Source organism: Corvus hawaiiensis, chromosome 26, assembly GCF_020740725.1.
Source record: "Corvus hawaiiensis isolate bCorHaw1 chromosome 26, bCorHaw1.pri.cur, whole genome shotgun sequence".
Classification (NCBI taxonomy): domain Eukaryota; kingdom Metazoa; phylum Chordata; class Aves; order Passeriformes; family Corvidae; genus Corvus; species Corvus hawaiiensis.
Genome location: NC_063238.1, coordinates 1,627,950 through 1,651,701, shown reverse-complemented (window position 1 = coordinate 1,651,701; position 23,752 = coordinate 1,627,950). Strand labels below are relative to the sequence as shown.

The following is a 23,752-nucleotide window of genomic DNA, read 5'->3' as shown; positions in this document are numbered from 1 at the left end:
CAGGCCCCAACAGCATGGATCCAGCATGGCTTTCCAGTGCCCCGAGCCCCATGCAAGCCACTGCACAGGAGGGCAGGGACAGCCAGAGGGCACAGCCGTGGCTGCGCCAGTGCTAACAAGCCCAAGTCCGGGCTCAAGCTTAGCCGGCTGCCCTTCTCAAATTAAAATGCCTCAGGCCACAGTGGTGGGAATACAACGCAGAGTCCTCTCTGCGGCTGAGCTGCTTCATGACACTGCAACTATTTTGTTCCAGTTCCAGCATGGCTGGGAAGGCGAACAGCAGAGACAGGAGAGAGCAGCCTGGGTTTGGCACAGGAGAGACCTTGCACTGAGGCAGGCAGAGTTTGTGTTACAAAACTGCGCCCTTATCTCGTAATAGCTGAAAAAAGGTTGTGACAACTGAAGTCTTTACAGCTCCTCCTTCCCCCTATTCCCTCCTCCCTGAGGATATAACTACCTGGTAGCTGGCAGTGCATGCCACTGAAAGCCAAACAAACACTCAAGCCCTATGGTGCAAGAACCTGCAGTGTCCCAAAAAATGATTTCGATTATTTGATGAGTGGGATTTCTTACACAGTGTGTGCCTCTGGTTGAGATTAAATTCTGAATGCAAAATAAAGCACTTTAAGCAAAATGGGTCAGAATGAAAAGAACCCTTTGAAGCCTGGGCTCAGTCTTGCTTTTTGCCTACGAGTGATGGACCCCTGGGGTGGCTGGGAAGACAGGTGTGCCGCCCAGGGATGCTGCCACACCAAGCCAAATGAGTAACCCTACCTTGGCAGAGAGCAAGTACAGTGACCCTGCCTGCACACACCTCCATGGATGCCTGCAAGGAGCCTGCCAGCTTCTCAGCTGGCTCCTACAGGATTGCTGAACAACTGAGAAAATCCAGATACACGGGCAGGGGAAGAGAAAAAGAGAGGAAGAAAGCAAGCAAGCAAGGAAGATATACATAATTTCCAGGTTTTTTTTCACCATTCTTACCTCTTCCCCAAGAGTGCCTATGAACAGCCTAGGAACTGAAGGGGTTGACCTGTGTTCCCCATGCTGCTACAAGCAGCACACTCTTTCCAACACAGGACTGGTCTGTGCAATGTCCTTGTTAATTACTGGTGGGCCACTTGGAATTTTTGCTCACTATTCTGAATCATTTCTGTATTTCTCCTTCCTGGGGAGAACTCACCAGCCACCACAAAACAGTGTCAAATATTTGCCATCCATGTTAGGACTTTGTCAAGTCAGGCTTTGCATTTCTCTCTCTCTCAGGTGCTTGACATATTCCTTGCCTCGTCCTGCTGCCCTTCCAGAGAATGGTTACTATGGCACTGAATACAAGGCCAGTGATGCTGTATGAAGCAGCACTGTAACACTGGCAGGAACAAATGTTTGAAGACTGGACTACAACTCTACAGCAGAGTGACAGCTTGAGCACTTCCAAAGCAATGGAGCAAACATGCAAACACAAGGGGCCAGGGAGCAGTTTGATAAAAGCGCCTTTTTCTAATGGTTCTCAAAAGGAAGCATTTAAAAAAACATCCACAAATAAACTGGCAATTAGGTTCCCTACTACCACGGTTGCTTCTACACTCCTGCAGAGACGGTTTTACATGAAACACATTTCTTCATTTATATTTTAACATACTTCTGCAAAGGCAATAGCTCAAACTGCCTCAAAAACCATCGGGGCTAAAATAGCCCAGCCACCGGCCCCGGGCCACTCACCCAGAAGGAATGGGGCTCCTGCCAGTCCTGCCCAGACCTCCTGCTCTCTCCTCCCCCACCACTGCCCACCCACCCAGCACCTCATTCCCACCTCCCAAGCAGCTTAGGTGTGAAATGTGTGCTGGGGGCACACATGCTGTAATTGGCATGCAGGCATGGCCTAAGGCAGATGCCTTTTTTTTACATTGGGCAGACAATTTTAAAAGAGTGCAAGGTCTCTTTCAGCAGTTCAATGACAAATCACCTTTAAGATATACACAGACATAAGCAATGGACAAGGTGAAGGCAGCAGACAGCCTGAATTTGCATATATTCTATTTTAAGAATCTAACATGAATGACCTGAACTGCCCATGTAGAGACATCTGCCTCTCTACATTGAAGTCACTGGAATTGCTGCTCCTAACGCTGTTGTCTGAAATGCATCCAAGTTGGATGCTTAAAGCAGATGGTATCAGTACATCTCCTAAGGTTCTGCTCTAAGCAGACAAACCCTAACCTCTTTTCAAATGAACAAAATAAATTATAGGAGTGCAGACCTAAAATCCAGGTGATCCAGGGGCTGGAGGGATCCTCTGCAGAATCCCCTTATGCCAGAGTGGTTATACCTGCTGAGAGAATAGTGATGAGGGCTTCTGCCTAAAGCTCTAGGTCACTTCATCTGTTTATTTGCCTTTACCTCACCTAACCAGCACAAACTGAAGAAGGTCAACCCAGTACAGAAAAGCAAACCTTGTGGGCAAAATGGAGGCCAGCCAAGGAGGTGGGTGGAAGTCAGGAAGTGCCACCCTTCCCTCTGAGTCGGTGCTTGTGCCAGGGGTGGATGGTGAGTGTCAGCGGATGTTCTCAGAAGCAGGGCTTTTAGACAAGGAGCTGAGCAATATTTCTGATCATCTATCATTATGAATCATGCAGTTCTTCTCTATAATATTCTGCCCAGCAGTACTGGCCAGATTACGTTATCAGTAGATAATTTTGATTGCTAAAGTTTCCTCAGCAGTTGCAGTCAGGCAAAGCACTCCTCCTTGCTTTCTGATCCTAGATCCAGGTTCCTCTGATAGGAATGGGTATTAAGATTCCTGCAAATACAATGCTTTATACAGTCTCCCAGAACATTTAATTCCTATGATTATTAAGGATATATTTACACACTGCCATTATCCAATTTTGTGTGGTTTTGTTATCGTTTGGGGGGGGGGGGTTTGCCTACATCTGTCACAAAATATAGAAATTCTGCCTTTTAAGAGATCTAAGGACTTCCTTTTCTCAGCTTAGCATAAACTATACATGGTGATGTTTGCCTCTGTAGATATGTGGTAGGAATCCTGTTAGCATTTATGTATGCCTCCCTAGATACTTATTCCATGCTTTAATTAACCCTAGGATTTGAGTCTTTCATGATAAAATTATTAAGTAGGGCCACTGTAGTGTGATTTAACCACTCAGCCAGAGGGAGACAAGGATATTTTATTTTCAAAATGACAAAGGATATGCCAACAACCTTTTAAGTACAGTAGTTCACTGGCAGTTATAGCACCATGATAAAACCAAAGTCACTGAAGATAGCACCATGACATTAGTAGCTGAAAAGCTAAAATGGATATGGCATGTCTGGTCTGCTTTGTTTTACCTAGTTTAAGGGTATCAAGGGAAGTGTGCCATATATATCTGACAGACTGCTTTTATAACCACAACCTGGCATTTTATATTTACAGCTTGGCACGTACTATGAGGGAAACTGATGTGCAACACTCATCCGGTCCCTCAACTGAGATAAACATTAAGCTGCCACAAATTTTAGAACAGCTAAGCATCTCTATTTGAGAGCAATTGTACAGTCTGGCAGGTAGAGTGGGACTGCAGCAAAGAGGCCACTACCTAAATGAGACCTCAGGACCACCCCTAATTTCCCTTGCCTGTCCCAGGGCCTGGGGGCAGAAGAAGCAGAACCCATCTCTGTGGGGCTCCTGCTGCTAATCCACGGCTGTAAGCTCCAGTGGCCAGCTGACTGTGTGCTTAGGAGGGGTTTAGGCTACCTGAAACACCACTGAACAGATAATGCACACTTCACCATCTGGAGCTTTCCTCCTCAGCCACAAATGCCAGAAACCTTATTTCAAAGAAAAGAAAAAACCCATACATTTCTCGTCCATATGCTACTGGGACCTGACTGCCTCTCTGAGGCTGAACCTGGTTACAGGTCGGGTCTGCAGGTCTCCAGAAGACAGGGGAAGAACCAGACTCAGCTGATAGGTGAAGTAAACAGTGTCCAACACCATGGCAACGAGAACAAATTCCTATCTATCTGCTTTCATACATGTTCTCTCAAGCTTGCTGTTGTGTTCCTGTGCTGCCAGGCAGCATGAGCATTCTGCTGTGGGGCTGCAACAGCATGCCTCCCTCAATGCTATGAAAGTTATTTTGCCCTCAAGCAACAGAAACCCGAACAAAATTTTGTTTGACAAGGCTTCTCACTAAAAAAAGAACCATAGTATTTAACACGAACAGTCCTTAAAAAATACAATCAACTTTTTTTTTTTTTAAATAATCACATCTTCAACTTTCAAATATCCTATTATTACACAGTATGTAAAATGACTTCAAATAAAACAATTCTGTAAGTAAGTGTATTTTTATTTCCTTTTGTTTGCTTTACATCTTGAACAGGACTTCTGTTTGTGCAGCTTTTAATATAAAAGCAGAGGAGAGTAGTAACAGAATAAAAGTAACACAGATGAGATTAAGGGAAGTACATTAAGCTAAAAGTATTTTTAACTCTTACTTTAATATTTGATTACACTTCATGGCTCATCAACATTTTTGAAAAAGTAGGATTTTGCTGCAAGTTTACATGTTGCTTTATTATCTTACCCCAAATGTTTTTATTTATAGTGCTTTGCCAATACCCATCTTTTGCCCTTTTTAGCAACTTGCCTAAATAAGTTTGGGAGATCAGCAGGAAGCAGCAACGTGTCTGAGATACTTCCATCTCCTCACTGCTCTTAACTGAGTGAACATTTCCCTGTAAGCGAGAAGAGCCCCAGAATTCTGGAGAGGATCCAAGTCCACATTCATGCATGGACTTTAGACAAACACAGGTTGAACCTTGCCTTACCTGGTCCACCACCTTGCTGTTTGTGCTGGCCCAAGGCAGTCTCCACCTGGATGATGGACAAACCAAGCACAGGTAAGGCTGTGTGTACAAGCCTAAATCCTCTGCCATTTTATCCATCCCATTTTGCAGAACACATCTCCATCATCTGGTCGACTTCCAGCAGGAAAATCAGATGTAAACTGGCTCTCTGAAGGCCTTGTATTACATCTAACAAAGCTGGTATTTCTGAACAGACTCACTGCTGGAGGTCACAGTGCACCCATGCAGCCAAAGCACAAGTGAGGCTCACAGGATCTGCTGAAACTTAGCCAGCTCCTGTGCCCCTGCTCTGCTGTGTGGAAGAAACTCTGCTAATGAATTCAGGGAGTCCAACTAAGCTCATTCCTAAGCCTTGGGAGGACTGGAAACCAATAAATCTTGCATTAACAGAGATGCAACTATTTGAAATAAAAACAACAACTGATTTTCATTTATGGGCCTATTAGCATTTTTTTTAATTCATGCACTGGGATGTAGTGGTTTCCCTAAAATCTCTTTGAAAGCATGTTAATGTGTCTTTTTTTTAGTTTAGCAAAAGCAAAAATGGACAGATTCAGGGAATCTATTACAACAGAAAGAAATGGTGAACTAAATAGGGCACCATCAACAATTACAATAATGTGTAGGTATAACTGTGTCTATCTGCTATTAGAATGGAAGGTAAGTACAAGGCACAGACCTGTGATGAATGTAAAAGCCTTTCTAGAGAAATCTTAGAGGAAAATGTAATTATAAACAGTAGGTAAACCACAACACTGGTTTTTAAATTACTTTTACCAAGGAAAGCCTGACTTTCCTGTTGGGAGTATGCTGAAGTACAGTTGTATGGGGAACAAAAGGAAAGCTGCAAGAAGACAGAATGAAATAAACTGATCATCATGTTTCAGTGAACTTTGTCATTGTGCAAATCAAACACTCTCCAGTGTCCAGCTGAGGGCACTGCAGTAGGACATCTCACTGCTTTCATCTGGCCATACAATACACATGCCATGTCCACAGAGCTCTAAGTGCAAGTTGGGACCTCGCTCATAATATCCACACTTACTTTCACTTTGACTCACTGACGTGTGAAATGCTGCACAGGAAACGGAAGAGCATCCTGGCTAAAATTAGTCAGGTTGGATGCCTGCCATCAACTCAGATGGCTGAACAGGGTTCTGGCTTCCGCTGCAACCGGTTTGTTGCAATCTTCAGACATGAAGCCTGAAACAAACTTCACAATTACTTTAACAACCCTATTCCCAAATCTCAAAGGGGCAAGTCGTTTCAACCCATGTCTGGTGGGCTCACCTGGAAGACCCTTTCCTGCATCCACCTCTTTTTCCCTGTGCATGGCTCTGCAGGGGAGGGGGTCCCCAGAAAGGTGGGGACCAGCTGTGGGCAGCTGTCCCCTTAACAGTGTGCAGAAAGAGTATGAACCACAGCCAAGGGCAGCTTGAAAATAGGGGGCCAACACGGTGAGAGAGAGTAGGAACTGAAGTACCCAGGAGAGGTATCACTCCTGAGCTGGGTTGCTGGGGAATCCATCTGGGGTTGTTGGATAGAGTCAAGGCTGTGGGCAGCACAAGTACTGCTGAAGCCAGCTGTCTGGTTTGCCTTCTCCCGACATTTATCCAACTCATTTCCCTTAAAAACATTCCATACAGAGTTTTGGCATAAGGCATTCTGGCAGAAGAGTCTGTAAAGAGTTAATACATTTGGGTTCCAGCTCTGGCAGGCTGGATTCATTTCCTACTTATATTCAAATGAGTATCTTCTCCTGGTGCTTTTCCACAAGAAGTTCCCATTCCATTTGAGTAGATAAGCAGCCTTTTGCTCTAGAGAGGCCAATGCGGGGAAACGAAGGAATGATGATTAAAAAGGAGGCAAAACAGTCCCTACCTTCCTGAGGAGACCTACACACCTCTTAAAACACCACACTGAAATGGCCTCGAGGTTCATATTGGAAAAGTGACTCTCAGGATCAGGTTCCTGATCATTTAAAAATACAGCACCAATGCAAACTGCATTCACATTAAGTAAAACAGTAGTTTTAATTTTTACTGAACAAGGAAACTTCTTAATTATATTTTGAAAAATGTGGTCAAATGTATTTTAGCAATGTCACTGTTGTTAATTTAAGCTCTAGTTTTAGCATCAGCTGAAAAATTGGAACGGATTCTCAGTTTATCATCTTTGTTTTGGCAACATTTTATTTCCTTAAGTTTTACCTAAATTTAACTACAGCTGTTTTTCTTTCAATAGCAACATTTGGTATTTGTATCAGACAATCACCACAGCAAGAAGGCATCTGTAACTGTGAACCCAACAGATCTGAGTGTTATCAAAATAGTTTTAGAAACAATGTTTGACAATTTATAAAATACCACATATTATGGCAACACTCAGGCCCATACTTTTCCCTGAAAACAAAACAAATTAAAATTAATTTCTGGCTAAATTTATGGATGAAGTACAAGAGATAAATGACCAATCCCCCTTGGTGTTTCATCTGATCCCCTGACCACACTAAACCTCAGCATTTAAATGGAAGCATGATCCCTAAGTCTTCGAATTTTGCGTTGAGAAGAATATACAGGAAGAATATACAGGACTGCCATCCATAGCACAAAAGATGAAAGAGGACAAAAATTATAAAATAGGGAAGGTTTTGATTTGATTGCATATGAAAGATCAGCAGAGACAGTTGGGAAGCCAGATCTCCCAGTGCCATGACATGTTTCACCCATACCTGTCCTAAAACTTAGCACTGTGTGCTACCATCTCCCCTCACTGACTGTCAATTGCCTGTCAATGAGCTGTATCTAATCCCATCTCACTTCACCTGCAGCCTCAAATTTTCCACTCCAGTTCTACTAAAAGATGCACACCAGTGTAAATGCATCACTAAACTTCTCCCCTTCTCCTTCTGCTCTGCAAAATAATCTTTTATTTCATGTGTACCTGACACGTGGGAAGAGAGGCCAGGACCCCAGTACTCACTCCTCACACCTGAGAGACACTGGAAGCCCCTGACAGTGTATGGGAGCTTGAGGACATGCTGAGCTATTCCCTTCCAGATCCAGCCTTCCTGAAGACAGGAGTTTCTAGTCTGCAGGCTAGTGCTGTACCTGCACCTTGACTCCTGTTTTCCCAGCACATGGATGTACAAGGCTTGGTGGCATTTCTCCCCAGGCTCACGCAAGAACCCCTGATCTTGTCTTTCTTCCAGATGTAAATCAGCAAAACACATTTATATGACAGGAAGGATTTCTCTCAGCTACTACTCAACTGTGATGGAAGCTGTAAAGTGCCCCTAAACCCTCTAAATCCTGTACTTAGCCTGAACTTTGTGGGATCCATTTCTCCTTAGCCAGCTCTGAACACATTAAAAACAGTGTCTGTTGTTTGCATCCCGACCCAACTTGTTCTTCTTTCTAAGTCACTGGATGTTTGTGTAAGGGGGAAAGAACGTTCATGATACACAAGAATCCTGTTATATTTTCACCTACAAGCAGAAAGAGCAGAGCCTTTCGGGTGACTAACAGGTGCCCATTCTCAGGGACGATTCTCCACATCAAGCACAGCAGGAGAAAACCCTCTATGACCTGCAGAGTTAAGTGTACTCTGGCCCAGGAAACAAAGGCGACTGCCCTCCTGGGATTCCAGCATGTGGGAATGACTGGTGCATTACACTGTGGGCCTCCAAATGAAGCACTTGCGTAAATATAGATAATCTTGACATTATCCTTATCTATCTTTACAGATGTTATTAACAAATCTACAGATAAATGCTGGGAGAAGATAGCTAGGAATTCATATGTGAAGAAGTCAAGCTGAATACAGCTGCAGATGATTAAACCAGTTTTAATTAACTAGTACCGAGCAAGTCAGCACTTGGGAGCAAGAATGCAAATAAAATGTTTGCGTGTCCTGGGCATCTGGCCTGGGCAGCCAGGGTAGCAGTCACTAGAGAAACTGCTGAAATGTCTGCAGATCACAGAGCACCCACAGCCAACATGAGCACGACAGGCCATTCAACTGTGATAAAAAAATGCATAATGAAATGGATATGGACTCCTGCACTTGAAAGCTTTCTGGGGTGGGGGAAGTAAAGGCCCAAAACGCAAACTGCACAGACCAATATATTTATCTCATTATACTGGAGAAGAAGGGACAAATACACCCCACAGCTTAAGCAATGTGACTCTACATCCATGCTGACTGTCCTCTGGTACCATTAGTCCATCAGACCTGTTTGCTTTGCCTTCAACAGGTTCTTATTATGACTAACTATGACAAACTTTTCAAAGAAACTGTAACCTAAAATTAGTTTTCAAAGGATCTATCTGCGAGCAGGCTCTACACTTACCTTGAAAATACCATATTCAACCATTTACTTAAAAATCAAAGCTGATTGTTCAATACTAATATTCAGGGAAAACTGTGGATTTCTGTTTTTACTTTTTCCTTTGAAATTCTGCTCCTGAACTTGCTCCACCTGAGACCAAAACTTTTGTTTCTCTCTAGTTCAGTAGAAACAAGGTTGCTCTCCATATGGAAATTATTTTAACAGTAAAACACATCATACACTTTGCAAAAATACTTCAAAATGAAATGTGGCTTGGAAATTATAGCAAATTGTCATTTATATTTTGGTATCACTGAGAACATTATATTTTAGAAATTGTTCCAGCAAGGGATGCGAGGCAAGTTGTAAAGTCTTAAGGAATACAGTAAAAGCAACATCATTCAGAACTGGGTATATTTTTGGTTTACAACAGGAAATTGGTTTTAGAAAAAAAATTGCATAAGGACACTCATGTTAGAAATCACTTGTACTCAAGTATTTGCAATACATACTTGAAACTAGTGGCTGAGTGTGGAGGGAACTTTCCAGTTCTGGTGCCATTCTGTATTTGAACTGGCCCAACACGGGATCCTGGGCTCAGAGTCTCTCGAGCCTGGAGGAATGAGTGGGGAGGTGTACCGAGGACTTGTTTCCAGCATTCTGATTCTCAACACACAGATGCAAAGGACCAGTTTCTGCGAATATGCCAGGCACCTGGGTACTTCACCCTGTCTGCAGAGAGCAAATGGATCACAGACAGTGCACGAGAAAGCCCATGTAGCTCTGATTTTCCAAATGGGAAGCTTGCCTAGCAGTTCTTCTGTTTGGTCCATTTTTCTTGCTTAGTACAGTTGGCAGGAAGGAGAATGAACCAACTGAGAGAAGGGCAATCAGGACTCTCCCCTTTGTGTAGTCAGCCCACACCTGGCACTATTTGCAGCTCAGTACTGCAACCTCTGTTTCCCTTGAGGGCATCTCAAAATCTTTGTTCAGTTCCTGATTTATTCTCCTGTGAGGTCAGTTTAAACCTCCATTTTCCCCAGCAGTGATTAACTTCACTTAACTTTTGCTACAGCTAAATCCAGTACTGGTACTTCCAAATAAATCTTGGTTTTTAGGTTTTATTGTTTTGTTTTTTTTAATATAATGACACTGCTGCAAACAAATATAAAGCAATCAAACGAAAGGTAATTGAAATCAGCTTATCTGCTCAGACACTGCAGCAAGCATTGCTCAGAGAGTTCAAAATTTTCACGTGAAATATGAGACCTTTTCTTACGAAGTACTGTGAAAAGCCAAGTTGGCTGGGACTTTTCCCAATACAGATTCATGGGTTGGAAGGGACCTTAAAGATTATATAGTTCCAACACTCCTGCCATGTGCAGGGACACCTTTCACTAGACCAGGATGCTTAAAGCCTCATTCAACCTGGCCTTGAACACTTCCAGGGATGGAGCATCCACATCTCTGGGTAACCCGTTCCAGTGCCTCAACACCCTTGTAATAAAAAATTTCCATACATTCAACCTAATGTCAGTTAAAAGCCATTGCCCCTTGTCCTTTCACTGTCAGCCCTTCTAAAAAGTCTCTTGTCCAGCTTCCTTGTAGACTGCCTTCAGGTAGGGACAGGCTACACTAAGGACTCCCTGGAGCCTTCTCAAAGCTGAACAGCCTCAACTCTCTTGGCTTGTGTTCACTGGAGAGGTGCTTCAGCTTCCGAATCATCTTCATGGCCTCCTTGGAACTTGCTCCAGCAGGTCCATGTTGTTCCTGTGTTGGGGACCCCTGAAGTGGACACAACACTCTAGGTGGGGTGCCAGGAGATGAGTATGGGGGCAGAATCCCCTCCCTCGGCCTGCTGGACATGCAGCTTTTGATGTCGCACAGGACACAATTGGCTTTCTGGGAAACAAGAGCACAGTGCTGGGTCATGTCCAGCCTCTCATCCACCAGCACCCCAAGTCCTTCTCCTCTGGGCTGGTCTCAATCCATGGGACTGCCCCTGGGTGAGCTTTGTAAGGTTTGCACAGGCCCAACCCTCAAGCCTGTCCATGTCCTTCCATCATGTTGACTGCACAACACAAGTCTGTCATCTGCAAATTTGGTGCGGGTGCATTCGATCCCACTCTCCATGTTGCAAGCAAAGATGTTCAGCAGTGCTGGTCCCAATACCAACCCCTGAAAGCCACAAGTCACTGCTCTCCACTTGGACATCGAGCCATTGACCGCAACTCTTTGAGTGTGACCATCCAGCCAATTCCTTATCCACTGAGTGGTCCATCCATCAAATCCATCCTGTTTTACCTTTTTAAAAATGGGGGTTATGCTCCCTCTTTTCCAGTCAGTGGGAACTTCACCAGACTGTCACAACCTCTCAAGTATGATGGATAGTGGCTTAGCCACGTCATTTGCCAGTTCCCTCAGGACTCATGGATCCACCTCATCAGGTCACATGGACTTCTGCACCTTCAGGTTTCTTTGATGGTCTAAAACCTGATTTTCTTCTACACTGAGTGGTTCTTCATTCTCCCAGTCCCTGCCTTTACCTTTTGTGACTTGGGCGGTGTGGTGGGAGCACTTGCTGGTAAAAATTGAACCAAAAAAAGCAACTGAGTAGCTCAGCCTTCTCCATGTCCCACATAACCACATTCTTTTGCAATCATACTTAAAAAACTGTCCAGGCAAATTGAAACAAAGAGCTTTATATTCATAAAGTTGCACTATGCTCCTAATTTGTAATTCAGGAGGATTCTGGCTTAATTCATTGTTTGTTCTGATTCCAGTCCCCTGTCTATAAAACTGGATTAATAGCACATCTTATCTCACAGCATTTTTCTGGGGACACAGACATTTATGAGCCTGGTGTGATAATATGATCACATAGACAAGAAGCTTAGAAATATCCAAGACAGACCATTCCTGCTAGCACTGTCTGGACAATAACCCAACAGGCTCAGCGCCAGCCTGACATGAAGACAAGGACTACCTTGTTCCTTTGAGTCCCTGGTCAGTGTTTGTTACAGCAGAGAGGAAAGCAAGCAAGCCAGACCATAGACAGTCTGGAGAAAGGGGATTTCCTGGGCAGGAGAGCAGCCGGGGACACCAGAAGACATTGGGGAGGAGGAGGGAAGAAGTGGGCTCAGTAACAGGTAAAGACATGCTGAAAGACAGGATCAGAGCAGGAGAGAAGGGACACAGCAGAGCCAAATGATGGTGAAAATAGAGAGGGGAAGGTGTGAGCAGCTATAAAGGAAACTTTCTTGCAAGGCACACATCCCTCGCCTATGAATTGTACCTATTATTAATGATCATTAATTCATGCTCATATGAACCTATCAGTAGTTTCTGGAGCTGCTCAGTAAACCCAGCCTGGTGTCAGTTTGGGTCTTAATGGAGATTTTCTCAGAATTTTCAGTTCTTATGTTTCCTGTGTCTTGTAACAACATCGGCAGTGTCAGCTCCAAGCAGCCTGAGTACTTCACATTTCTTACTCCATGCAAACATGTAGAAGGACAGTTAAATTATCTCACATAATAAATTATCTCACATAACACACACACATCCTCCTTGCACTGTAGCTGCACAGTGTAAAATACCATTCCTTCTTAACCAAAGGCATCGCTCCCTCCACCAGGATCAACATAAAGATTAGCTGTGAAGAGCATTAGAGAAACTGATTGATCAGCTGATTTGCACTCATCACTCACGTGATACACCAGATGTCCTGAACATGGAGCCCTTAACAGTTCATCAGTTACATACCTGTTAGCCTCTCTCTAAACTGTTGCATAAATCAGGAGATAAGAAAATAGCAATGAGCATTACAACATGCCTTGGATTTCACTGCTCTTTGTGAAAAAATAAATGGACTGCTCATAAAGGTTGAGCTGGAGATGAGGGCTCCTTCTTTCTCTCTGCAACTCACTTGGACAGTATAAAAGCTTTCAGACATTTCTTCCCTGAACATGAAAAGGATAAAGCAGCTGTTAACACAAGCTGTTATTTGGGAGGCTGTTAATAGAAATCAGGCAGAAATGTATAGCTCTCCCTGTCTCTCACATATCAGTGTCAGGGCACAGTCTAATAATTGAGCAATAAATCAAGTGAGCTAAAAGTCCAAGCATCCCACCGTCTCACTAAAGCAACTGCACCAGTTTTCATCCCTCTGCCTAATAGTGCTTAATCCTTACCTAAGTGACATGAAAGGCACCATCTTCTGAGGAAGGCAAGGATTCCTCAAGAAATTCACCCAGGTATGTGCTAAGACCAAATACAATGTGTGTATGTCAGAAACCTCTTTCTTGTTTATTTTGACAGCCTGAAAAATTTATTTGCTAAAACCATAAATACAGCTCTGACATTGTTGCACAGCCCTTCTAAACAGTACAGGCTTTTGTAGACCTCTTGTTGTATATAGGACCTCTAAATGGTACAGGATTTTGAAGTAATTTCCAGTATCTTACCACAATTTCCAATCCAATCACCTCAAAAACGAAATGGTAAGACACAAATCGAAAGCCCATTTCACCGAGCAGAGACCTTCAGATTAAATTTCTAAACTGAGCAGCTCCAAATGCCCTTGGGAAAACCTTTGTTTACTCTCAATAGTTTTTTTCTGTTTGTGAATGCTGTATGTTTCACTAACTACTGAACACTTCACTACTTCAAATGTAAGGCAAAATAGCACTTGCCAATGCTTTTATAGACCAGGTTTCCCCTTGCCCCAACTCCCAGAGTTTCAAATACTGTTCACACATAGGCTGTTATGTTCTTGCTTTTCCCACTAAGGCCTTAAAATTACACTGAACTCTGGCCACAGAGTGAAAGCAAAACTATGACTCTTCTCCAAATCTCAAAGGGCACTTGGCTGCAGGACCTACTGTGCCTCTGCACAGCCAGAGGCATGTGGATCCAGCTCCTTATTCACAGCAGTATAAACACAGTGACTGTACCGATTGTGCTGTGGGTGTTTCCGGTGCAACCGAGCCAAATGACTGCTAACTTCCAGAGTATTTTCTAAAGGTGAAGTAAGTCAGAGTAAAAATGTCTATGCTTATTAGACTGGGCAATTAACATTTTAGGGGAAACCTCTTATAATGTGGGATGGAGAGTGAGAAATGAACCGCTGATATGCTGTGAAATTGTATACCATCAGGATGATGCTAAGACACACTGAGTTAGCCATAATGCTGAAGATTAGGATACTTACATCAGAGAAAAGAAGTCTTTAAATGAAGGTCACACATTTCTGTGCAGGTGATAAGACCCAGGACAAGACAAAGGGAAAGCCTTTCACTTGGCGTTTTTTTTTCCCCGAAACCCACTTGATCCTCCTGCTGCGTGTACACAAAGTGCTCAACCCACTCCCTCCACGCTCGAGCTGATGCTGGGATGCCATGGCCACTGAAGCAGCCTGTGACAGACAGGTCACTCTAGCAGCACAAACCTGACCTTCATCTGAGACTGTCACACAAGCACGTTGCTGTCAAACCTGCCTCAGCATACGAAGCACAGCTTATGCTGGCTTGACACTGCGCACTGAAGGTCACTCCGTGAGTGCTTTTTGAGTGACTGAGCCAGGGATCAGTGTTTTGCCACCTCCTCTCCCAGTGCTAGGTATTAAGATACCCCAAAGCTGCTTCTAGGAGCCAAAAGCTTGATGTGCTGTACTGTCAAACAACAGCCAGGGATAAGCTGGCCAACACCTGCACAAGGATGCCATCGGTGTTGCTTGCCTTCTTTGATGCACTACAGCTGTAGTCACACTGTAATCACCTCTTGATTTTTACTCTTGATCCAGTGCATGTTCCTGGGTGACAGAAACTGCTGGAGGCTGTTCTGTTAAATGTTTCTTGATCAATTGAAATGGCAGAGGACAACTCTCCATGATGCTGTGTATTGTGTTTGTGTGGACAGGTTTTGGTAGAGGGTAGGCTACAGGGCTGTCTTCTGGGAGAAGCTGCTAGAAGCTTTTCCTCCATGTCCAATGGAGTCTATGCCATCCAGCTCCAAGACAGACCTGATGCTGGCCAAGTCTGAGCCCACCAGCAATGGTAGTAGCACAATGATTGCAGAGGGAGAAAGGAATGAGAATATGTGAGGAAAACAGCTCTGCAGACTCCTAGATCAGTGAAGAAGGAGCAGGAGGAGGTGCTCCAGCATCAGAGAAGAGATTCCCCTGAAGCCCATTGAGGTCCATGGTGGAGCAGATATACATCTACAGCCTGTAGAGGACCCCACACCAGAGGAAGGTGGATGCTCAAAGGAAGATGTGATACTATGGGAAGCCCATGCTGGAGCAGGTTCCTGACATGTGGCCCCATGGAAAAAGAAGCCCACATGGGAGTCAGATTACTGGCAGGACTTGTGAACCCACTGTTCTCCATGCTGGAGCAGTTAATGAAGAACTGCAGCCAGTGGGAAGGACAAATGTGGGAGAAGTTCATGGGGAACTGTCTCCCATGGGAGGGACTCCACACTGGAGCAGAGGAAGAGTTATGAGAAGTCCTCCCCCTGAGGAAGAAGAATCAGCAGAGAAAACGTGTGATGAATTGACTGCAGCTGCCATTCCCTGTCCCCCTTGTGCTACCGGCAGGAATAAAGTACAGAAAAATTGGAAGTGAAGCTAAGCCTGGGGAAAGGGAAGGGTACGGGGAAAGTGTTTTTAAATTTGGCTTTATTTCTCATTATCCTCCTTTGATTTGACTGCATAATGAATGTAACTACATTCCCTAAGTCGAGTCTGTGTCCTGTGACATTAACTGCTGAGCAATATCCCTCTGTCCTCATCTCGACCCATGACCCTTTCATTGTATTTTCTTTTCACTGCCCAGCTGAGGAGGAAAGTGACAGAGAAGCTTTGATGGGCACCTGGAGTCAACCCAGGGTCAATTCACCACATGGAAGTGCTGCCTGCTGTATCAATGTTTGCACGGTTTGCTCTGGTGCCATCTGGTTATGGGAAACCTTATGGATACAGATATATCCACAGTGAATTTTAAGGTCCAGCTTTGCTCAGTCAGGTCTAGGCAGTTCTGGGTGCAGCATTACTACAAGGCATATATCAAACTCCACCAGTTCCTTTGTATTTTGCTGTGGAAAAAAAAATGGGAGAGGAAAAGCATCACACAGAAGAGAGACAGCCAAACCTGGCCCAGGGAATGAAGGCTGGGGACATTCACACCACCATATCATATTCTAAAGCTGTTAAATGTGGAGACCTCACTTCTGGCTCAGGAAGTCACCAAGCCACAGTCATCTCTGTGCTGGGAAAAGGTTTTGAACGACCATCAGCATATTTTTCCTACCTCTGGCACCCTGATGAATACATGTATGACACCTCAGGGCTGCCTGCGAGCTCTTACATCCACAATATGCACAGCTGTACATTACTGCTGCTCCAGCAGCAGATCTGGCGTAGAAGCTTCCTGGGAGCCAAGTGGATACAGGAGCTGATACAGCTGTGCGGATGGTGCCATGAAGAGGGCTGAGCAGTGTGTGTGGGAGAAGGGATCTGTCACTGACAGTGCAGCAACACGGACCCAGAGCCCAGAAAAGCTGTGCTGCCAGTGCAGGGCAGCTTTTCTCCCTGCTTATCAAATGGAGAATATGACACCTGTCTCAGGATGCTCCCTCGACTGTTAGTGACTGTCACACACCCCGAGCAGACGTTTCAGGCTGTGCTGCCTGACAAATCTCCCCACAGACAGGAAAACAAATCTTTTCTTTCCCCCCTGCCAAGTGACTTCTTGTCTTGTTTGTTTTGAAGAAAAAAAATGAATTCTTGTTCTTCTGCTGAATAAGATACCTGGTATTCAGCAGCAACTTGTTTGTTCCAAGGAAGCAGAAAGGGCTTGGAATAAGCTTACTACTTTTTAGCACAGCTCAAAATACAAAGGATGCTTCTTCAAAAGCTCTGTACAACCTCCCTCAAAGAGTGGATCCAATGCTTTTATATATTACTGAGTGTTTTCCAGGGAGGCTGCATCTATTGTGGCTGCTAGAAGGTCCATCAGCTAAGGTATGAAATCAGGATTATTTTTAGAAAAATACAGGCTGGTGGAGGAGGCAGCATGCAATCAGAGATGCAAAAGCCTTTCTTGGCAATGCATCTTGACTCCACAGGGCTTAAAGGATATGGCTGTGACAAGACCTTTTTATGCACAAAACCAGGAAAAAATCTGGCTCAGCCTCCAGGCCTGTTTCCCATGGTATTTTCCTCTTCTCCTTCTATGGTCCAGTTTGATACTCTGCTCACTGAGCAGCTAATGCACGGCTCCCTTGGTTTCAGAAGCCAACACTCAAGCAGTATTCATTTTTTAAAAGCAATTTGCATTTTTAGGCACTATTTGGTAGAAATCCTAGCATGTCTGCCTCAGATAGCCTCAAATTAGCTTTCTCCCAAGGAGCAATTTCTCATTTGTCCTTTGATAAAAAAATCGTCCTTACCTATTATGAAGGGCTGCATGCCGGGAGGGTCTCTGCTGTGCGATCCCACTCACATAAGAAGGAAGAAAATTGCATAAGCTAATAAACCCATTAGCTAAAAATCATGCACTCCCAGTAAGAGTGCACAGTCCCCTGGAAAGTTCTGAAAGTCCTTCTTGCCATCCATCCAGAAGAAGCTAAATCTGTAAGAAGCAGGCTTCTGCTGTACAGGGGATTGACATTTAGCTGGGAAACAGTGCACCAAAACCTAGTGTCTGCTTTTAATATAAAGTTGAATGAATTATAACCCATGTGTCTTGTGAGCTAATTTCAGGCACTAAACGACTGAATTTTCTCACTCTCAGAAAAAATCATGTTTCCATTGCACAGACAACTAAGCTTTCAGGAGTATCTCAGGAGGCTAATTTGCACCAAATTTCTGTTATAAGCTTGGTTCACACAAACATTTTAGACATGGCCCACCCAACAAGCTCCTAAGACTTCCCAAATCTGAACGCATATGGGTGGCCATGTTTTAAAAGATTTAGTCACTGCCTGTCCACCATAGCTTGGAGACCATTCAGATTTCCATTCCAAGGTATGTCTTTGGTTAGGGCAACAAAACCTCTTTTTTTTTCAGGCACAAATGCTCCTTTCAAAACTAAACTTGCACATCCCATCTAGGCAACACAAAACAGGCCCAGCAACCTGCAGCACTCACTCTTTGCCATTTGAGATGCTGTATCATTCCAATGTCCATGAGTAACAGACTAGCCCTCTGCCTTGAAAACGGCCAACAGGTTTGAAAATAAGTCCCATGGCAAGCTAGATCCACATTATTGAAAATCCTGCTTTCAGTGTTCTCCTGTTTGTTTGTTTGTTTCTTTGGCCTATTGATTCAAGTGCTACACAGGAAGAAATAGGAGAAGAAAATGTAGACCAAACCAGAAACTTGCAGGTTAAAATCCAGCACTAAACCACAAAAACAAGCAAGCTGGAAAATAATGCATAGTAAAATATAATTTGCTTGCTGTTTCTCTCAAATACAATTTTCTGCAGTTTTGCTGACCATATATATATATATAAACATATTAAATATAAATATATATATATTTACACACACACACACATAAAGACAGAGCAATACATTGATGCGTGTGAGCCAAATCCCACAAATCTCAAAGCTTCTCTAAGTGTCAGAAGAAGCTGAATTCAGAGTGCTTTACATTGGAGGTTTTTCAAGTAAATCAGAAAGTGGACAAACCACAATTTTTATCCTCTGTTATGCAAAATCAAGGGTAACTTTTACTTCTACATGCAGAAGTGAAACTTCAGCTATATAAAATATTCACCTGACTTCAACAAATCCGAAGGATTGCACTTTCATAAGGAAACATGTTCCAAGGGAAACATGCTGGTATAAATTATAGTGTTCTCCTTTCTGGAAACACCTGAAAATAGAACTCTGAGGGGGAGTGAAAACTGGGGCGTCTCATGAAGATGTTGCCTCCAAACTTTGGTTAGCTACATCTTCCATTCTGATCTTAACCTACAGAGTAGTAGGTTTAATCTAACTGCATTTTCCAACCCCATAGCTAAAATTAGAACTGCCGTTACCTAACCATATGTATGGGTTTTGTGCATTGCATGGCAGTTTCTAAGGAAAGCCTGTCACGCATCCGCTACCTGGCTGCCGATATCACAAAGCCCTTCCATGAAATGCCATTTAGGACACCAGTGAGTGCTATATTAATTTAGTTTAGTGAAGACAGCAAGAAGAAATCAGTAACAGCATTTCACCACCACTGGTCCCCACAATCAAAGCCATAGCAAGTGTGGGGTGAGTCATGTGTCTGGCTTGTTCTGCTTCCTTTGCAGCTGTGTCCTGTACACGCATGTGAACAGTGGAATACAAAGTGCTCAGATAATCCCCCACAACTGGGGAATGCATGAACTTGTCAGGTCACCTGGTACAGAGCAGGGTAAACCTAGGGCCAAGAAGATTGGTATTTTCAGGTACTGACAATGCTTTAACCCCACTTGCTAAGCTAAGCCTCTCTCATTTCTCCATATCAAATGTCCAGATGCAAAGTCTCCATTAGTATCTCAGATGGCAATTTCTTCCTGCCTGCATGAAGAAAGACTGTATACAACAAGCATTAAATCAAGAGCTTTCTTTGCTTTTGGCCCTTGTGTGTTCTTCCTGTTTGTAGAGCTCTGCTTACTTGTCCTTGCCTTGAGAAACAAAAGTTTACAATGGAACAGCACAAGAAGTCATAAGCTGCCACTTTACCATTAACTTCTGATTTTGTAACGGTTAATTTTGACTCCCATCATTCCTGTATAAAGAATCATTCCTGTATAAAGAAAGCCCCTTATTTTTTATTCGGAGTTGTGTCCTCCCTGTCTGTTCCTTCACTTTGCCCTTTGGCAGGCGAGACGCCCTAAAATAATCTGATGGACAGAAACACAATTGCTTTTACAAGCACAACACTTCATTATGTATTTGTTTTGAAAACAGTTTCCAAAGCTTAGAGTATGTCAGCAAAAGCCAAAGAAAGAGTGTTGATGTTGTCACAAGGTCAGCTCTTCGGAGACAGTAGGCAGCAGTGTTGGCACTCTGACAAATTATCACCATGGCAAAGATGGCAGCACTCAGGCAGTGATTCAGCTGCTTTGACAATACCAAGGCTCCAGCTAAATGTGAAGATAAGTTACTCATACTCCCTCTCACACACACACGCACTCTCACACGCACTCTACCTTGGGAGTTTCTTAATGTCTTTTTTGGTTTTTTTGGGGTTTTTTTTAATGAAGTTGCAGGGTTTAAGGAAAAATAGCAGCCATGTGCTTAAGGCTGATAGACCACAGTGAAAGCTCTTTCTCCTCATACACATACATTCCGTGCATATATACACACACCTACACAGACACCTCCTATTGACAGGATACTATTATAAACAGGCTTTTCCTTAAGTCACTGAAATGTGATTCTCAAAAGACTTCCTTCCTCTGTAGATAATTTCCATCTTCCCCTCTCATTAATGTAAGGGCTTTTGCACCTTTGTTTGTGGGGGGACAGACTGGAACAGCCTTCCCAGGCAAGAGACAGCATGCACAGGGGCTGCACACATGGGGATGGTTCAGTTCCCAGAGCCAACTGCTCAGTCCTGCTCCCCTTTTGCTCTCTGGGGAACATATTTTGGCTTCTCCCCTGTGCTCAGTTGCCAACATTTTTATGACAGTAATAGTCGTCGCTAATTCTGTAAGTATTTCATACATACCTTGTCCTCTTGCTTGTACACAATGAATACGTGCATCTCTAGTGTTAGCAGGGCTGTGCTGTACCGCTGTACTCCACGTGCCACCAGAAAACTTACTGATGGAGGGAGATGTTTAGAGGCTATGCATAAAGTACAAATCCTCTTAAAACTACAATTTTGGGCAGGCTTTTGGAAGATGCTCTGTAAAAATGTACGAATTTCACTTGGGCTTTTTTATTGGGATATTTTGTTTTAAAGTCACTGCTTTTGTTTAATTTTGTGGGTCTGGGAGGACAATTTAAAATTTGCTGGAATGAAAAAACCAGCTTGAGATAAACTACCTCGAGTAAAGCCTGCAGACTTGCTAGGAGACAATGCCAGCACTATCTGCTCTGAAAAGCCTTTTTCCAGGCTGGAAAAAGCTACAAACTTCACTTTGCTATACAAGGTGCTTTGTTCTTAGTTTTGATATTTTAAAAAAAGCTTTTGTATCTATGTGTGCTCTGCAGCCTTGTCCTCGCTCCATGTTAGGGCAAGAATGGGGTGTGCATCGGCTGCCTCCTCTGCCTCTGCCTTGGCCTGCACCCAGCAGCTTGTAGCTGTTCCAGAGGAAAGGAAAGGAAACCCAGCACAGGGAGATCCCACACACCCTCACCAAGCCCCAGAGCTGGGACCATGTAGGGAGGATTCAAGCCTTGATTTACCATCCAAGATGTGCGCCAACAGGGAAAGTATTTCAGCACTTTTGTGTGAGCAGGTTTTTCCCCAGGAAAGGTATAGGGATGGCTGCTGAACTGTATGGGAATGCACGTCCCTGTGCAAGGGCCAGGACCAGGAACAGCCCTGCAATTACCAGGGTGATGGGCAAGTCCACACCAGCCAAGCACTCATGGCACAGTGGAGGCTCTGCTGCTTCCTTGCCCAGAGGAGTTTACCCAAGGAAGGATTCTGTCTTTGAAGCATGACATGACCCAACTAATCAGCCGCCAGGGCAATGTGGGTCTCCACTGCTCTCTCCCCACTGGTAGCCCTTAGACTGCAGTGGGTACACAGCGTGAAGCAGGAGGATGCAGACATCTGGCTGCTTATAAAACAGCAGCATTAATAGGATTTTCCTAGCAGTTGCTAATTCCAGGAAGTCTCCTCATTTTCCTACGAAGAGCCATTAAGAGGAGAACATAAAAAATACTCAGAAGTATTTCAAAACATAAGGATTTCTTTCTGGAAGTACTGGGGTCTTGGAATGCTTCAGAACTCTCAGGAACAAATCACTAATGATGGTAAGCATCTCTGTGATCTTATGCATCTGACACTGAAAGCTGGAATTCTGCATGAAGTTCTCCTGTACCACCAGCTTTAGTATGTGCATGTCTCCATCCTTCATAATCGGAGGTCATGCAGCCATGCACTCGCTGCCCTGCTGTTTCTTTATCCTTCAGTGGTTTTGGTGCTTGTGAACAGAACAGGCTGCAGACAAGCACATCACAGCTGAATGCTGTGCCAGTCTGGCTACTTCTCCCCTTCTTCCTCAGGATGCCTTTCCAGCAAGACCTGGACTTCTCTGGATCAGCCAGCGTGGGTTGCAGGAAGGTCTCAGTTTGCTCAGGCTGAAGCAGCATGGGAGGACAGGCAAAAAGCCAAGTCCACTGCAAAACTTGGCTGTTTTTCCAAAGGAGAGATTATCACTTTTTTCCCCTTTCAAGAAGATACTTGTCAAGGGAGTATTAGTGGAAAATGGAAAGACAGAGCTGTGTTCCTGGGCCTATGATCAGGTATGATTACAGACAGAAAAGATAAATGTACTTTCAGTGAGTGCAAGGGCCACTGTCAAAGCCACAGGAAAGGTGGAAGCATTCTCCCATTATGGGAGTACATAAAAGGCAGGAGAGAAAAGCAAGCCAGGCAGTGTTTTCAAAATGAGAACATACATATGGATGCAGGAGTCTAATTTTAATCACCCACATATGAAATGTTTGGCCCAGCTCCGAATCTCTTCTGAGCGGGAGCAGTTGTGTAGGATTCCCTTTCCTGGCAGGTGTGCAGGTTGTTCCCTCTCCTCTGCAGCGGGGTCCAAATGAACACTCTTGACTCTTCTCAAGGGGAAAAGAGATGCAAGAAGGAGAAGCTGCCCGTGCAGTAGAGCACTGGCTCCTCTCTGGCAGTGAGAACAGACATCAGTCAAAACTCTCAGCCTGCTGGCAAGTGGATTCCCCTCCCACCACCATCGCTGCTCCGCAAGCAGGTGGCCAGGTCTGGAGGAAGCCTGATTTCCCATCATCCACACGCACGCCGCTCAGCACAGGGATGCCAGTAATACTCCTGCATAAGGGTGGGAAGCAATCACTAACTCCTTGAGCTGGGGGAGAGTCTCTGAAAGGAGGGACTTCCTCCTTGCTAAGAGTGCCATATGCTGCCTTTTGCTTCAGAAAACTGTAAATGCACAAGAAAAGGACACTCCCTTTTTTTTTAACCCGATACCTATTTATCCCAGCCATGCTGTTCAACACACGCTGTTTACAACCAACAACATTAGGACTCTGTTATTATTCTTACAGGTCTTGGGCCTTCAAATAAAAACCATCCATGCCTTAATGAGGGGAAAGATACTACAAATAACTACAAATTACATTGCCCAGATGCAGAGCTTCTCCTTTTGTTACCGTTAGGCATCAGTCTGAAGATCAGCAGAAACGTGTTTGCTAAAAATTGATAATCACTGACTTCCTGTTTTATTTTTAATACATGCTTTGCAGATTGTCTTACCCATTCGAGGAAATGATAGCTCTCACTTCATTGCTGCTGACACTGTTCTGCTGCCTCACAGGAAAGAAAAGCAAGCAAAATAAGAGCAATCTCA

General features: G+C 44.1%; 1 protein-coding gene across 5 annotated transcripts in view; it reads right to left on the bottom strand.

Moving 5' to 3' along the window:
- The window catches only part of DTNA (dystrobrevin alpha), a 223,487-nt gene that overhangs the window by 128,100 nt on the left and 71,635 nt on the right, over nt 1–23,752 (bottom strand). Inside the window, exon 1 of one of the 5 annotated variants that reach the window (XM_048329118.1) lies at nt 4,837–4,857. The exons of the other annotated variants lie outside the window; for them this stretch is intronic. The gene's annotated coding sequence lies outside the window, so the exon portion shown is untranslated. Of the gene's footprint in view, nt 1–4,836; nt 4,858–23,752 lie in introns of those variants that run through there. 5 annotated transcript variants of the gene reach the window in all.